Here is an 18,629-nt window from a genome sequence, read left to right as displayed (position 1 = left end):
TATATCTCTCATATCCGGTTTGCGGTCAGATTGGGTATAAGCTGGATCCTATCTTAAAATCAAGTTTTCATCTAGATATTTGCTTTATATGTTATATTTTATTGCACGAATCAACGTATGATTCTTTAATCTATATATTTTAAGCATCATATACTAGATATATGTCTCAATTTTAATGTTGTAAGAGATATATATTTGTTTTGCAATCTAAACATCCATTTTTAAAATATATGTGAACATCCGGTGTCATCTACGTCACAGAAAAATGGCGGAACAGAAAACGAAGCGGTGACCTAGATTCTAACATTGTCTTGTAGGATTTACAAATGGATTTACATCCAAACATGAAGGAAAGCAATTCTTCCGAGCTTAGATTTACACTAATAACAGTTAACAGGTTGGTACACGTATGAATTTATAAGAATCGATGAACAATATATGCAGGAAGGAGGGGATTGTAGAGAATGCGAACAAATGTTTTCAATTTTGTGATTTTTGGGCCAATTGTGGTAACAAATTACTACTAATATCAAGAATATCCCCGAAACCTCTTTCGGGATCCATCTATTCAAAGTGTATGAATTCTGATATTAGTATGGCTTCAACAAATAGCACCACGATTAGTAGCCACATACATGTTTACATGTATACATGTTATTCACTTCAGTTTAAAGAATATGAATACTTATAAAATAACTGTCATGCATGCATCTTTATTCATCTATAATCACTATTAACTGAGAGTAAAACAGTGGTTTTACATAAACAGTTTTGTACTATTGAGACATACTCTCCTGATGCTTAGGATTATCAATCATTGGACTTGTTTACTATATCTTTTAATGACAATATGAAATGTACAGCCAACAGAAAAAAGTTAATATCTGATATGTAACAAGAAATGATACATAAAGTGTGGATGTATAAGAAAACCACTAGTTGTATTTGCAATGCAAAACAAAAATTTCAGAGTAGACCTCATTTACTTGCACATATGCATTGTATGCCTTGACACAAATAACATGAAGAAAAAAACATGTGATAAAGGATAAAATCATCATTCGTTTTCACTATATGGCATGCTTTGACACAAACTTGACTGAATCAAACATTTATTCCGAAATGCCAATACTCCTTGACGAATTGTATTGTTCTTTTTGAAAGCTGTTATTGAAAAAAAAGATATTATTTTAATTGGAGCAGCAACTTGTTCCTTTAAAGCTTGCTTTTTGTGGTACAATTTATATACATTGCAGAAGTACATAATGGGCTGATGAATATCATGTAATCTATTGCTAATCCTCCTTTAAAATTGTCTTTCTGATATCTGATATGTCTTCAATATACATGTATTTGTATACCCACTACAGAGATTTCAATGATTTAAGTTCTTTGAACTGAAAAAGCAACACTGAAAACAACTAGGATATAATTTTAACAGGGGTTCAACAAACTAACTTTCTAATTTGTTTAGTACTAGGTTATTTTTCTTATTTTGTACACAGTTTCTTATTATGTGTATGTTGTGTTGATCTAAATATTCTAAATATAGTTCACTAATTTGCAGTGTGTAACTGTGAGAAGTTATATTTAGATACAAAACAAATCCTACATTGTAGTTAGTTTACACATAATTATAAGCTAAATGTGTCTGTACATGTTTATAAACAAAACAAAATTAGTTCCATTTGGGGCAATATCCAGTTATGTTCTGTCATCAATTATTTTGCAATTTTGAAAATCAGAAATATTTTTAAAACATGACTTAAAAATTCCTTCAAACATCTTATTGTGGTATAAGTATAAATGACATTCCTTCAACTACTTATGTTTCAAAATGAAATGTGCCTTATATTTATTCATCCAACACTTTCAGTGTGTACATTAAAGTGCAAAAAATCATTTCCAGAGGTATTGAAACAATCATAATAATCAAATCATTTTATCTACATGGAGAAAATTCAAATCAGTTGTTTGGTTAATTTTTTCTCATCATGATAATTCAATGACAGATATATGTACATGTATACATTTACATAGACTAAAATGCACCACTTACATGTTTGAAATAATATCTATTATTTTATTTCTGTATAATAACAGAATCTTTTCTTTTCAGACTACATCATATTTCATACAAAGACTTCTTGGATAATTGTGGTTTATATTGTGCAAGTATAGACAGAAGAGAGCATGAGGGTGAATTGATTTGATATTGTTTCAAATTAGCAGAAGTGTGTTTCATGCATGACTGTTTTATTGTGACAAAGAATTTTATACAGGAAACCTACTCTTTATACTACATGTTTTGATGTCTGGTAGGGAATAATAAATACATATGCACACTTGGATTGTACATGTTGAGTTGTATATTTACACATGTATGTAAAATTAAAATTCTATTGTTGCATTATGTGGATACAAACTATTGTGTTATGATACCTTGTACATGTGCTGCTTTGGTAGTTAATTTAAAATTTAAAGAGAGATTGTGGGGAATATCTTATTTTAAAAAATGTTAAGGACAAAATGACTAATTTAAACCAATGAAATAATTCAAAAACATTTTGTTGCTATGGATAGTGCAAAAAATTGAAATACATTCTTACACAAAGGAACACTGTTTACCTTCCAAAAAGCTGTTTACAATTTAGTCAAAAAATGAATATCCAATTATCCCACACAAGACCATCTATTTTTTTTTCTCTGTAAGAATCAACCAGTGGATGAAAAATCAATGGTATGAAATAAGCCTCTACTTTGATAGTGTGATTTGACTGCATGAATTTGTACCAACGAGATTAAGGAACAAAGACCAGATTATCAATGTTAGTTCGATAAATTCAGTTGAATGAACATTTCTGGGGCAGGTAACTCCTTGAAAGTCTCAGTTACTGTCATCTGTCATTCTAAAGACAAACATATCCAGTGATAATGGGCATTTCGACTGCAGAAGATACATGAAGGTACATGAATAAATTGTCATTTTTTTTTTGACATCCATGTCTCAGTTTCTTCGAGTTCTGTCTGATTCTAACAAATACTTGATAATGTACGTAAAAGTACTAATCTCCAAAAACCTTCAAATACGAGATTAAGTTGGGTTATTACTATGAATTCCCTAATGGCTATCCATTTAGAGGATGGGGTAGTTTTGAAAAAGCAGAAAACAAGTATAACATTCAATATACACAAACAACAACGTTATTGACTTATCTTCCGGACACAACAGCCTTAATTTCCTAGAGTTGTAGTTTTTTTAAAAATATCTCGACTCAAGCTCCTGGAGAACAAAAAAGAACAACATTCAAGACAGTAATTGCATACCATATACAAATGTAATAAAAATGAAACGCTCATGATTAGGTAATAGCATGGTTGTTCCTAGTACATGGAACTGATGGAGAGAAAGTCTTCCTTACTTAAAAATGTGACTTGCTTAGAGCGATGGTTGAGACACGTCTATACTTTCAGTAAAAAAGTACAAGTAGTCACTAGTAGAATAAAAGTGTCAAAACTTACATGTACCTGAATAAGGAAAGGAGAGAAAATAAGTACGAGCAGGGGAGGTGAACAGGATAGAAAGCAACAGGGAGGGAAGTGGTGGAGACTGAAATGTATATCAAAATAATTATGAGCCGGAAAACAAATGTTGAATGAAATCACAGTCATCAAAAAAGCTTCAAGAATATGCTTATACATGTCCTAGTAATGAAAACGGCCTAATAACCCGGTTGTTATCTCTTAAGACTGTTGTCGCAGAAAAAAAATATCTCTATACCTTATGATAACTCGAAGGAATTTCATGAGCCAAAAGTTATTTCAGTCGGTAAAGATGTGGTAATTCTGTTTAAAAAGAACTGTACTGAGCTGAAACATCTTAAGAATGAATGTAATAAAATTTCGTCAGTAATCTAAAACATGGAACTTTTGAAATTGTATTGCCTACTGTTATTTCAAACCAAAAGCAATAATATGCAAAACAAAATTCCAAGAATGAGTTAAACCATAGACTTAAAAATTGCTATTCACTGTTATACAATGTAACAAGCACGCAGTGTTTAAGGAAATATAGTGACGACTGGTTGGCTCAGAGTCGGAGTAATGTGTCTGAGTAGCATACCTACCTACTGACTTACATAAGTGAGCTGCAAGGCCGTAGCCAAGGGGTGCGATTGTACCCCCGTTTGAAAAAAAAAGATTGATTTACATCTTAGCCCCTAGTTAAAGATAAATCATATCAGATGACCAAGTAAAATTGCTTATCAGTGATCAGTTCGCACCCCCTTTCAGAAAGCCTGGCTACGGCCCTGATCTGACAAGATAAAGCTTAAAATCCAGCTCAGCCTGTCGGACTAATACAAAGGAGGCTTTGTTCGATTGGACAATGACCGTTTTCTCCCTGCACCATGAATGAAATATCAGCGATAGGACGTTAAGCCATAACAAATCAATCAATTCAATAATGGTGATAACCACCTGTTGGAGTGACAACTATTCATACAACTTAAAGTTGCTGTAGCCCCCATAATATAAAGTGAAGTGGAATTATCAGGAATATTACTTCTACAATGTAAGCGGTTGGAATTCCGTTCCTCCATACCAAGTCAGAAAATAGCTCGCCAGACAACCTATATCAATGCTGGCGTAAAGGAATATGTAAAAAAACGTACCGGACTAGTGTTCTGTGGGATAGCATCTGCATACAAAATCCGAGTTGAATAAACATTTTTATGAATATATCAAAGTGTAGGCACCATATAGGCGAGAGGTCTGAGGTACCAGGTCCAGGACAGAGCCCCAGGAGGGGGGTCGAAGCCCCGCAAAGAAAAATGTTTTTTACCTGAAAAAAATTGAAATACATGTATCTACTTTATAGACATGATTGATGTAGCAAACATTTAGTCGGATCTTCAAGCATGTCAAGCATTCTAGCATGTGATACAAATTATAAAAAGAGAAATCATGTAATACATTAAAAAAGTGAAATAAAATCAAGTCAGGTTGCAAACGTGTTGATGGACATGCCACCGTGATTAACAGCAGTCACGGTATTGTTCATGTCGTGATCAGTGGCGGAACTAGAGGGATAGTTTTGGGGGTTTTATTCAGTACAAAAGTGAGCAAATACTAGTATCAGACTTGAACTCCCTGTCTTCTTATACTCCTCTAGAAATCCGCTTTGGATTCGTCACTCTTGAAATAGTTCAAATTTTATTTCATGATGAAAATACATGTAATCTACCTGTTGGGAGTTGGGGACTTGAAAATACATGTAATGGCTAATCGCCCCACAGAACGCCCAATGACCGACAGAATATTTTGCTTAGAAACTGATAATTCAGAGAGCTACAGTTTCTGTTGGATTTGCAGTGCTTTGTTTACTATTTGTAACTGAAAGTTTCCAGACTGAACAGCTTCACTCTCAGTTATGTTGTCAGTTTGAGACGTCTCCCTCATCCATTTGAACATCTGACCCAGTGTCCTCACTTTGAGTCATGACTACAGTCTGGTCGAAATATCAGGCTGATATTTGTTTTAACTAACCACGGGATTTATTAACTTTCTCATTTTAAATCGTGTATGTTTGTGTTGAATCTTTGTTCCCTTAATTACTCTTTCTTTCCAAACTCAAATCTTCGTTAATGATGGTAATAAATATGATTGAAACCGTATAGATCTGATGTAGAATACTAAGGTACCCAACATCTTCATATTGAGGAAGTTGGGGGTAACATGGATGCCTGAGACTATTTTTTTAAATTAAATGTGGGATTTTTCTTTTACTTAGCCATGGACAGAAAAAAAAACATTCAGTATTTACCCCATGGTAAGTAGTCAACACTGTAAGTTGTCAAAATAAAAAAAGAGGTGAACTCCGGCTACTGTTCCCAGCCCCCCTTCTTTTACATAACAAAATGACCACTGAATGAGAAAAAAGAACAGAATTTTTTTTTGCAAATTCTCTATTATATTGTTAAAGTCTTATTGACAGAAATTCATGACGTCTGGGTTGACACCAATTGAAAGTTCCAACGTCAAAGCTTGGCAAAGCTAGTTTGATTTAGTGGAAACAAGTATCACATCGTTACCATTAAAACTGTGTTATACTCGCACAATTGGAAAATCTCCAAATACTGATGAGGTTTCGTGGGTTTACATGTAATCCCCGCTGTAACTCACATGGACCAAGGGTTACTCTCAGTACTGTAGAACTTCAGCTTAGCCAACAATTATAGAATGATGTAAGAGATTAAAAGCTTTGCTGAAATATCATCTATACATTTGAATCATACATCAATTACTAGTGCTGTTCTACACGAACTGTCTTTTCTAAAATATCGGATCGATCTACCTGTAGTAGAATACTTATGTATGCATAGAGTTTTGAACCAACATGTCTCTCAAAAGTCTTGGACATTGTATGTAAAGAACTAACTGCAGTAGGACGATAACAAGAAGGCGTCTGTTGATCCTCTTTATACAAAAGCGCATACTCTTGTAAACATTTTTGTATTAGTAAAACACAAAACGATATACTATTGTTTATGAGAAAAAAATCACTTTTGCAAGAATCTTTAAATTCTTGGACCAGTCGTATTCCCCTTTAAAATTCCTGACTTTTTTGCCCTATTTTTTATTAGAAAAGAGTGCTTACCTACTTACTTAAGTTTCAATGCGAATTCCAATACCAATCTACGTTGGATTTCGAGAAAAGGGACTTTCCGGTATGGTAAGGGCATGTGAAAATGTGAAAAAAACTACGCCAAAGTAAAGTGAATATATCTTGACATGCATCCTGTTTAAACGGAATATGAACTTCATCCTCCATGATATAATTTGTCGAATTCTAAAACTATTCTTCCCACGTGGACCTTACATGTATATTAAAACCGGTGTTTTGTATACCTGTGTGAACTAAACTGGAAAACCTGGAACCCACTCCACACTGGACCCTAAAAATCTGTCTACACTCAACACTGCTTAAACTAAAATCTTGTCTAAACTGAGCCCTCTGCTCCTTACTGAATTTGGACAAATTCTAACTGTTAATTAAGTGTTTCACTTTTTCTACGGAACTGAATGCCATGCGTCTGGTCCTATTTCCTTCCCCCCCCCCCCCCCCCCAAAAAAAAAAAAAAAAAAAAAAGGCTGCAGGCGTTGTTTTGCATTAGGCGTTCTTAATTCGTACAGGAAGAAGATATCGGAGATCAACCAGAAGCATTTACAGCGTAAGCCCATCTTTGTAATGCCACACCATATTTTGAAACAAACTCATCAACTGGGATACCAAGATAATCGGTCGGAACGACGGACAGACAAGGGGTATTTAATCTCGTTTAGTGGGGATTTAAAGTGATAAAATAAAGTAAAAATCAACACTAATGAATACACGGATGCAGAAGCTTACATCAGCCACTCTTTTATATCTTGACTTTTCAACTTATTATCTTGATTTTTTTTTTTATATAATTATAAAGAGAGTGCCCAATAAAGGCTTCTATACACAGATCACAATAAGGTAAATTATACATGAATATTATAAAAACATAACACAAATAATTTGATAGCAATAGAAATGAGAAGTTCTTTAACCATTGTATATTCATTTTTGTCAAACTTTACTTCCTCTATCCCAATAATCACACTTTTGCGAAAAAAAAATGAAGTGTACGCCCGAAAAAAGGCACAATCGGTGTTGTTTTTGTACGTATATTAAATGGATTGGAAGTTTAATCTCTATTGTAAGATAATTTTAAATCTGTCAAAGCTCATGTACAAATGTACTGTATACCCCCCCCCAAAAAAAAAAAAAAAAAAATATATGAAAATGAAAATGATGTGATGGAAAGGAATTGCCATGCATGTATCATGTTTGTCTTTCAATGTTTTGTTTGCGCTAGTAACTCTTATACTGTATATACTGTACATGTGAGTGTATGTACGATACGAAATACGTGTGCCGGCAAAAGGGAGGTCTATCGATAAAAGTGTATGGGGTGAATAGCATTGTCCATGAAATCAATTCTGATAGTACTCACTGCACTTTTAATGTTTTTTTTTTCGAGAAAAAAATATTACAAGTTAAAAGTCTACTACAAATGTACGTTAAGTGTGGTACCATCGTTTTTTGTTTTTTGTTTTTTTGTTTTTTTATTTATATTATTTCTTTTAATAAGCCCTTTCCTGTCGATAGTATCGTTTGCTTTTTGTTCATTTACGCTCACATTCTGTGACTTCCCATCAAAGGAAATAGAATTTAAAAAAAATGGTAATGGGGGCAGTATATTTCATGTAAAGAATATCTACAAAAATATGGTATGTCTTTGTTAAAGACTAAAGGAAGGATCATTTTTCATAATCAGCTCAAGGGAGATACATATTTTTTCTGCGTTCATTGGTCAGAGATGAATAGTTCCCGGGGGACAACAGCGTAACTTAGAAAAATCAGGTTGTTACATGTATACTTCATGGATGGGTATTCGGGAGATGAGGTGGGAATAATTAAACAAAGTCATGGAGGGTAACTTGGAAAGGCTTCCTTGCCCGTCTTTCATAATAATACAGGTGGGACCAAATAATCTTGGTAATGTGAAAAGTTGCGAGTTATATACAAAAATATAATGTGATTTGACACGTCTCCACACAATAAGCTAATTTGCTCGACTAATTTGGTCTGATATTTTCATGCGGAGATATTGGTCCGTTGCTACAAATGGAAAACGCTATTGAAACGGCTACGAAAAGAGTGAACCTGCTTCTAATGATGGAACTGGGGGTTGTGTCATACGACACTATAATGTACGTGCCAGACATGATAATTTGTATAGAGCAGATGGCACTCGCGTAACAGACCAGCGGCGGATTTAGGCCGAGGCGTGGCAGGCATGCGCCCTCCCCCCCCCTAAAATTTGCAAAGTATAGGTTTTCAGGGGTATTTTTGGGCGGTTTTAGGTTGAAACTTTAATTTCTCGCTGATTTTACCACAAAGGATATCTACATTGCGCCAAATTTAGAAGAATATTTCAAAAAGTTAACCTCAATTTTTTTTTCAAAATTTCAATGTGCGCCTCCCCCAATCTAAAATCTTGGATCCACCCCTGCAGACTCTTGTAATGATATTTACCTTAATAATATTCAAGGTACTCTTGAAAAGTTCATATATGTGGAGCAGGGGTCGCTCGTTTTCCAACTTATGGACAATAAAAATAAGCTTAAATAAAAAGTCGTGAAAGGAAGCCGGGTTGGAATTAAAAAGGGGGAATTATGTGGAGGTGAGCAGGCGAGCTGCTCATCTGGCGGGATATGGCAATAATTTATGATAAATCGGATATGTCGGGATTCCAAAATTGTACGGAAGCTTATATTTTTTGGGTTGATTTTCGGTGTTACCGCAAAGATCGGTATTTGCTGATATGTAAAATTGTGGTTTTCTTTGTTACCAGAGAGACCGGTTCCTGAATTTTTACCATTTCCGAATCTTTGAACTTCTTTGAAAACACCGGAGAGTTCGGGTAAATATTTGCTATCGTACCGTATCTCTTGTCGTGTGTTATAATGGGACCAGGAGGATTGTAGCTTTTACTGGTAGCAGGGGGGGGGGGGCTAGGCTTGCCCCGTTAGTAAATAGGCGGTCTAACTTTTGTCATCTTGCCATATCCTGTTCACGGAATCACTTCTCACTGTGGCCGTATCTTCCACCTAAAGTTTGTGTTATTCGATGCCAAATGAATCTTTCGATAATATTCCAGTATTATTCTATTATACCGTAGAAAACTCAGTGAATTCCCAAATGCTTTATTGTGCATAGAAAGCTCATCATACAACATCAGTTTTGTGCATACTTGTCTGCTTCTCCATACTTTCTTTTCTGTCAGTTTTTTTTTTTTTTTTTTTTTTTTTTTTTTATAGATGTAACAATATAGTAAAAAAAAGACATCAATCCATAAGTTTATTTCTCGTAAATTCTTGAGACAAATAACTGAAAAATTATTTATAATTGCATGTATATGGCATTGCCTTACTATTCTGGTGTTGTTCTGTATTTTGGGTTTGTTTTCAGTTTTATTAAATGAACTTTTTATCGCCTGATAGATAAACAGTGCTATATTGCAGATATTTTGTTTCTCAAAATCTACATACTGCAGAAATATTACATTTTACTGATCTAATTCTTTATTATCCTCCCTGTAAGACACTAACCTACATTTGTACTATTAAGAATTTCTTTTTCATTCCAATACTTCAATGAAATCATGCTGAATCAATTACAATAACCCAGATAACGAATAAAACATGGTTTGATATTTACATGATTAGCCTACCACTATACTAGAAGTTGAGCGAGAAATTAAATAAGCTTAAAAGTCGTTGAGCGAGAAAGTAAGCCAATACAATGCATGTCGATGCTAGACCTGCTGACCGGAGAAGATTACTATTTTCATCAGAACATTTTCTTTGTTATTGTTTTAAAGATACATGTGTGCATCTCACCTACTGCCACTACGTTTAGAATATATGCGTTCAGACCATATCGTGTTTTCTTCACGGTCACTGCTTTTGGTAGGTACTGGAACACTCTGGAAATAATATTTTTTTTTTGGCATGGCCTGGAATAAGAAGAAAATAATCATTCTGGGCTAAACCTCATGAAAATACCAACATCAATCAATAATTTGAAATAACTAAAAACGATAATGAATTGTAATCCTACCTTAAAGTAGAAAAAATTGTACGAGCTAGTGTTTTAGGTTATTTCTATTCAGATTCATCTAGCTCCATATCAAGGTCCAATTTGATAAGCAACCGATGGGTTTGTCGCGACTTTGGAACGCAACTGTATACAACCGATACAACGATCCGCTCTTGTCAGGGGGTAATGGTTATTCAACATATATTCTCTGAATATGCTTATTTTTTCTGCATAGTGGTGATAAGTTACGTTTGGAAAAAATGCAACGTCGAAAACCAACGACTGACTAAGCTTTGCACGCTTCGTACTTCCCTGGTACGAAGCGTAGTCGATCGTGGGTTTCCGACGAACGAGAAGATGCACGGTATAATATTTTAATCATACAGACCCTCCTTTAAACTAGCCGTACAGCCAAATAAAAGAAGTTCACACTCTCGCTTGCACCGAAAACAATGTGTCTGGCTATTGTTTTTGTTACGATGTAACTTGTATAATTATTGCGAGGTATGTATTCAAAATCTGTAGCGGATGTTCCCCGTTAATGTTGTAGATACATAATTTCGCATGATAACCCAAAAAAAATATAATAATAAACAGTTCAGTTGACGCTAATAAGCCTCTGTGGTTACATGTACATGTTTGACATAATATACATATAAAAGGTTTATGAACTATCTCACTTTTTATCTAGTAAAAAGCAGACAAGTGGCATGCAGCATATTTGTATCAGTTTCATGTTTAACAATATACATGTTATAAAAACATGTAATTATTGACTCTTTTTAGTTTGGCTATGCATTATAAAATCGAATGTTTGAATTTGTTGACAACAAACACAATCATCTTAATCATCGAGGTGAAAGATGTCTTTTCTTATATTTGTATAGTTATTGACCTGTATCAAATTAAAAGGGACTTCGCGTATGTACATGTACCTGTATGATGAATTGTCAATGTGTACATTTGTATTACTGTTTTTCTATATAGTAATCTATATAATATACACGCATGTTTTATGGCTAAATTTAAGGCGATCCTTTCTTGGGTTAGTCCCAATATCATACAAACCTTAATTAGGGGCTTTATTATTCCCTAACTAATTAAGGTTTCAGAATTTAACATAAAATACATGTGTTTAGACACATAATTAGCTGACAGTTGATAAGTGACACGCGTGTATATTGCATCTTTAGTGACATTACACAGATACTGAGTGGAATTCTTTAATATGTAATATCCTAGCGGTATACTTGTACATGTATATATAGTTCGTTTTTGGTATCAAAGTAATGTTATAAAATCTAGTACTGACCAAGTGTACTGAAGACGAGAAATATGAATAAAATTTAAACCTTATACACATTTAGTTACACTTGTAACAACGATTAATTATTTTCATTGTGTGATGTTTGGTACGGAGGCTCATTTCCTTTACATCACATGTATCGTGCATGTATAATTCACACGCACAATTAATTTGCGCGTTGGGGTTTGAAATATGCAGCAGATAGATTACACACTGAGTAATACCATTTACAATCGAAGTACTATCTGTTTTCGATAAGTTACATGGGCTCTGTATACATGTTTTTAGAGATGCCTCATTGGAATAAATATAAAAATAGAACTTCATGTATGTCAGTGGTAAACTCACCTCAACGGTGCAACAAAAATTGAAATCATTAATTAAAAATATGTTTACATATAATATTAGACTAGGAGCTTGATACTAGTATTTCTGTATTAAATATTAATTCTTTAAAAAAAAATGACGGTTTATGTTGATTGTGCCACAACCCTGTTGTCGGCTATTTATTTTAGTTAATCGAATTCCTGGGATAAATCCACGATGATATATATACTTATAACTTAATTTTCCGTTTGGACTGATTTGTAAATATATTATGTATCGGACTTCATTTGTAGTTAATTCAAGGGACGATTTTCCCTCAATTAAAGATAGCGTGGGCAGCTTCTTTTATCTTTTCGCGGTTCTAGGATCTGTTGACACAGGTGTGGGCTTGCAATTAACAGACATGTATACACATAGGACTTCATATGGTACAACATGATTATCTAATTATGAAACAAGTTTCAGTTTTTTTAATCAGGAAAACAATCAGTTTTGATCTACCACAGTGGTTTAATGCAAATGTTGCATAACAAGAACAATAAACATTTTACAAGATTTTTTTAATATGTTTTGGGGAGGAAAAAAATTGTCATTCAAAAGCTCTCACTTAAAAGAGTTGAAATCAGGGAAATCTCCCCTATACCGACTGTCAGAGGTTACAAGACCTCAAGTTTGGGAACCCCTCATGTTTGGGGTACTACCCCTCATATGGCAGTTTTTAAGTCAATTATAAAACTTTAAAGTTATCTAAATACATGCATGCAATTTGTTTAAAAGTGGGAATATTTGTGTAATTTTAAGTAACTTTTGAAAATGAAGTACATTTTTATTTTCATTATTTCATAAGTTACAGGCCCAAGTAAACGCAATATTTCAAGGCCCACAACTATTTAGATATATCCTGGGTAGAAAAATTGAGAATATTATACGTTTGAAGTGCCTCGAATAAAACGTTTATTTCAAATTATAAGGAATAAGTGAACAATAGCGACTTTTAAAAGGTAAAAAGGAACTACATAAAAAAATATAAATTAAAGGTACAAAATTGACAAAATGACAATATGTCGTGAAATGTTAAAGTAAAGGTATATCTAATATTTAGATATTAGAATAAAAAGTATCTTTATTCAGAAAAATATACTTCAAATACAATAAACATCCCCGCTTTTAAATAAAATAAGACAATTTAAAAACATTATAATGCTATAATGGATGAATAACTCATGTCGAGACTAATAAGGGTGTTGAGAGCTTTGAATTATATTGTTGAGACAGTTAAAGACTTAGTTGAGACTGGTTGAGACTAAGTCGAGACTATTCGAGACTGGTAAGACTGTTTGAGACAGGTCAAGACTGTGTCAAGACAAGTCGAGACATGGTCGAGACTAGTTGAGACTAGTTTGGACAAGGTGAGACTCGGTCAGGATAATCCAAGTATTTTTCAGACATATTTAGAAAAGTTAAGACAGAGTTAGCACAAGTTAGAACACAATATGCCCTATTCAGACTTATATAACTTAATAGTGTTTTTAGCGGTCACTTATATAAAGTTTAGCAGACAGAACCCTTCTTTGTCGGATACCACGAAAAATTGGAACCAATCCTCCCAACAAGATCAGTGTACATATTGTCAAGGGCTAATTTGCCCATAATACCGTCTTTACAGGGCGGTCATAATTGAAAATTCGGATAGTGAGTGCAAATCAGCATGATTATGGTGATCTAGTTTTGTGACAATTTTGGTTCCAATCCGTTGGACTGTTTTTAGAAATATATAAGAAGAAGGAGAATAAGGGGACACTGACCAAAAATATGTTCCTATGTTTCCCCACTCCGTTTAGGAAACGAAATGAATGAAATTATTACATATTGACAGAACCATTGAAATAATGCCAAAAAAAAAGTTTCTTGGCAAATTCTTTTAGTGTGTAAACATGTTATTTACACTGTTTTAGGTATCTTCAGATTAGAATTAATCATCCATATAATCAATATAGTCGACATTATAATTAGCGGCAGTTATAATATTATGACGTCATTTTGAGACTTCGTCAGCTGTGTCCTCAAAAACGATGTACCTGTGCCTCTCCTTAAAAAGAACAGTCACTTGGAGGTGGGAAATAACAGACCCGTCAGTATACAATGTACTACCAGTGGTTTTGAAGTTTTTCTGGAGGGCCATATACCGGCAGCTTATGGACTTGTATAAAGCATTGTTCATGCGTCATAGTCTGCTATTAGGCCTGGGTAATACAGCACTCTTCGAAGTTATTGAGGAGTGAAAACAAGCAGTCGATAAAAACATCTACGCTGCTGCTGTGCTTATTGACCTTTCGAAAGCTTTCGGTTGCCTACCACATGGTCTTTTATTATTAAAACTACAAAAGTACAAGACTAAAAATTGAAATAAAAAATTCAGTTTAGACAGTAATGAAATTAAATGTTAAACTCCTGGGTATGACAATAGACTATCAACTTAAATTTGATAAACATGTATCTGAAATTGTAAAAAAAAGCTGCAAGGCAGCTGAACGTACTGAAACATTTTCGAAAACATTTAACAAATTTGGGGAGGCAAATTATCTACTATTATTTCATCATGTCAAACTTTAATCATTTTTCAATTATTTGGCATTTCTGTGGGGAGGCACATTTTTGTAAAACTGAAAAATGGGAAAAAATTAAGAACGCGTCTTGAGATTTATTTACGAAGTCTATAACAGCCTTATGAAATTTTACTTCGGAAATCTGGTCTTCCAACATTAAAAATAAGGAGATTATGAACAATGGCTACATAAATTTTTAAAATGCTATCCAAACAGTCTCTTTTATACTTACAATTACTTATAATTAAATGCATAAATACTTCTTATACTTTTGGAAAGGCAAATACAGTAGAAAAACCACAGGTAAAACAACAATACATGTAGTTGAGTTACACTGATTCAGATATGGAGAATCAATATATGGAATGAGCTGCCTGATAAAGTTTGAAAAGAAACCTTGTACAATGCAAGAGTTTCATTAATAACTGGAATGACAGCTTATGCAAATGTGGTTCTCGCAGTTCTTGCTAATCATCTTTACTCATATAGCTTAGCTTTATCTCTAGCATGGTCTTGCCTTTATTTTACTCAGTAATTTTACTCAGTTATTTATTCATAAAGTCAGTGCTCATTTAAGTTTTCAGCTTGCTTTGATTAGTTTATCAATGTGCTTTTTATAGTGATTTAACATTGCATGTACTTTAATTTGATTGTTGTTGGGGTTTAACGCCCGAACAGCAATATAACAGCTATATTCAGGCGATGGACATTACATAGATGATAAAATGAACATGAAATGAAGATGATAATGAAATTAAAATTGGGATGGGCACAAGGATAAAAGGGTTGACAAATTTTGGTTGCCACTAGAAATAAGGAGAGGTGGATAGGGTCGGGCAATTTAGCCTCCTGTGGCGGAGCGCAAAGGTTCAAACTTTTATCGAATACCACAGCAGGGTTCTTTAATGTTCGAGGATTGTGGCATCTTTCCAAACACGGTGCGCCACTGTGCTTTGCGGTCAGGTTTTCTTATTATAGCCCGACGATCCAAGCATGTAACATGCCCGGGGTACCCTATTCCACCACCTGGGGCACACAATCCAGTTGCTGTGTGGGCACAGCGCCCTAGCCCCGACAAGGGTTCTGAGCACTGACTGCTTAGGCGCCTTTAACGACAAGCTTATAATTAGCGCTACTGTGGGCCTTTTGACACACAGACCCGCACGGGACACTAATTTGTGTGTATTTTAATGATATATGTATTGCATGCGTCTAATTAACATGCATCTGTATATCTGCATGTTTGCAAGACATTTGTGTACTTGTATGTGTTGTTTTGTTTTGTGAATTGGTATAAAAGCTCTACAGAGCTTATGTTGTATGTAATGTTTGCATTCAACAGAAAATAAAAAAAAATGTTCTGTACCGATCTCTAACAATTCCGTTCTGTTCTGTGATTGGAAAGTCTCCAAATACAGTGTCGGATATCCGAAAAGGATTCCCGGATGGAATTCATTTGTGTTGCAACAATTTGGTAATCTTGGGCAAAACTATGGCTAAAATGTGGAAGTGCTGAAAACACCACTTTTATATTTTTGGGTCAGAATCACGCATTTTTTGGTTTTTTTTTATTTACCCAGAAATTATACATAATATGTTTTTATTTGTTGTGATTTATATTCCCCCTTCTAAAGTGCTGTGGAAGGGGTAATGTCTATCAGCTGGGGGAATGAATCCTCCACCCTGGCAGACTAAAAAACACAGGCTGGGATCGAGTGGTTGTTCTGGTAGAGATTTTATGTCGGTGGACAAAGTTCGGATGTTGACGAATTTATATAATTATGTTCTTCTACGGTAGGATGTTCTGACAACTCGCAAGAAACCGACAAGTTAGCACTCCAATTATATTCTGTTATATACAAATGTACATGTACATGTTTATTTTTGTTCCGTTTGTTTTTGTTTTTATTTCTTTTGTTTTTAGTTTATGTATAGATGAATTTAATAAGTATCAAGAAATGGCCACATTGAGTACTTTCTGTATTTTTTTGTGTTTTTGGATTTAGTGTTTATATCGGCTCATTATGGCGAAACCAAGATACCAATTATTGATACCCCTTCACCTCAAATTCAGTGAATGGCAACAATACAGTATAAACCAATTCTGCTAACTGGAAGATGACAAAACCCTATATCAAAAGATTAAGTCCAGAAGTACAGCACAGCTTGTTGCATTATATCAAGTGGCAAGTACCTGAAAAGTGTAACGAAAAGGGTAACAGACAGATGGACACCTCACTCCTCTTGCTTTGATATGGCGGTATAAATGAATATATTCTTGTTTGCAGTATATTGATGTCGTGTTATTTGTCAAAACACTAAAATATTAAATGTCAAGCCCCCTTTCCTCTAGGCCAGCTAGCACCCCCCTTTTCAGAGCATGCCATTAGTATACCGGTAGTAAGAAATAATTCACGAAGCGATTACTCTGTCAACCGACAGTGGAATTCCTTAGCAATTAAATAGTTATTTTGTTCTGAAGCAATAGATACGGCGCTCGTAAACCACGTGATTAAACTGAAATCTGACCTATGTGTTTGTTATATTATACATTATGTGTTAATACACTATATTTTAGTAATTTGAATATTTCCGTGAAAGTGAAGTTTAGAGTATTTTTATCGATTACGGAGAACAGAAGAAATTTTCAGAATGTGAGTAAATCATTAATTTCAAATCAATATATAAAGTCGTACAAATGTAACCGAAACCAAAAAAAAAAAGGCATGGGGGTGATGTCCCCCTTTGTGAAACTGAATGTACTCAGATTGCAATTAATAGATCGGTCAATGTTGCATGCATGATCTTTCCGTTTCACAGTAGACGAAGGAAAAGAAAAAGAAGGCTTATTTTGCTATCGACGGCATCGTCACAAAACATAACAAAATGATTAAATAAATATAGGAAGGACACGTGTAATTTCTCAAAATAATGTGAGTGAATCATTAATTTTAAATCATTATATGAAGCACTTGTATAAAGTCGTAGAAATGTAATGGCATCTTAAAGGCCTGGGGAGAGGCTGAGAACATCATTTTTCAAGTAACTTATTAAAGTGGTGTATCGGAAATATTCTGTCTGCCTTGAAATATTCTACTGGAAGGCTTTGCATCATATTTAGATCTACATGTAGGTGATAGATAATTTATGTCAGACCACTGTTTGGGAGGTGGTGGTAATTCCAACCTGGTTGCACTTCATTTGTAAGGTTGCTCACAGTATTTCTAGTTTTCAGTTGTCGCCAGAGTGTGTTCTTATACACTGTGAGCTAGTAAAAATGTCTTTAATATTTATTATGTTTTATATTGGCCACAATACTATTATTGTACTTTAAACAGTTTCTGAAAAGTAGCACCTCGATCCCTACTTGCTATAGGGCAACACATTGAAATTAAAATCTGACTTATTGAAAATACATCTGTATTTATAATATTTAATTAGAGTATTTGTTCTATAATGTTTTGTTGTAATGTAGAGGTGTATATTTTCATGATAATTAGTTGCATGTCTAGATAAGCATATTTTGATTTAGTCATTGCACCGTTAATCTTATACCCAGAAGTTTATCTTTATTATAATTTTAAGTTTGTTTGTTTGTTTGTTGGGGTTTAACGTCCGAGCAGCAATATTTCAGCTATATTCAGACGATGAACATGAAATGGATGATAAAATGAACATGAAATGAAAAAAAAAGGAT

The 18,629-nt window shown here is 34.0% G+C and overlaps 1 long non-coding RNA gene across 1 annotated transcript; it reads left to right on the top strand.

Moving 5' to 3' along the window:
• Positions 1-3: 3 nt before the first annotated feature.
• Positions 4-2,417, top strand: LOC148608616 (uncharacterized). The gene is made up of 2 exons (XR_015914878.1): positions 4-397; positions 2,120-2,417. It is a non-coding gene; the product is annotated as an uncharacterized LOC148608616 (long non-coding RNA).
• The last annotated feature ends 16,212 nt before the right edge of the window (positions 2,418-18,629 follow it).

Source organism: Perna viridis, chromosome 9 (assembly GCF_037379345.1).
Source record: "Perna viridis isolate PV_CMFRI_1.1 ecotype Kerala chromosome 9, ASM3737934v1, whole genome shotgun sequence".
NCBI classification, from domain to species: Eukaryota; Metazoa; Mollusca; class Bivalvia; order Mytilida; family Mytilidae; genus Perna; species Perna viridis.
Note: the sequence above shows the minus strand (reverse complement) of the source record. Positions and strands in the feature narration are given on the sequence as shown.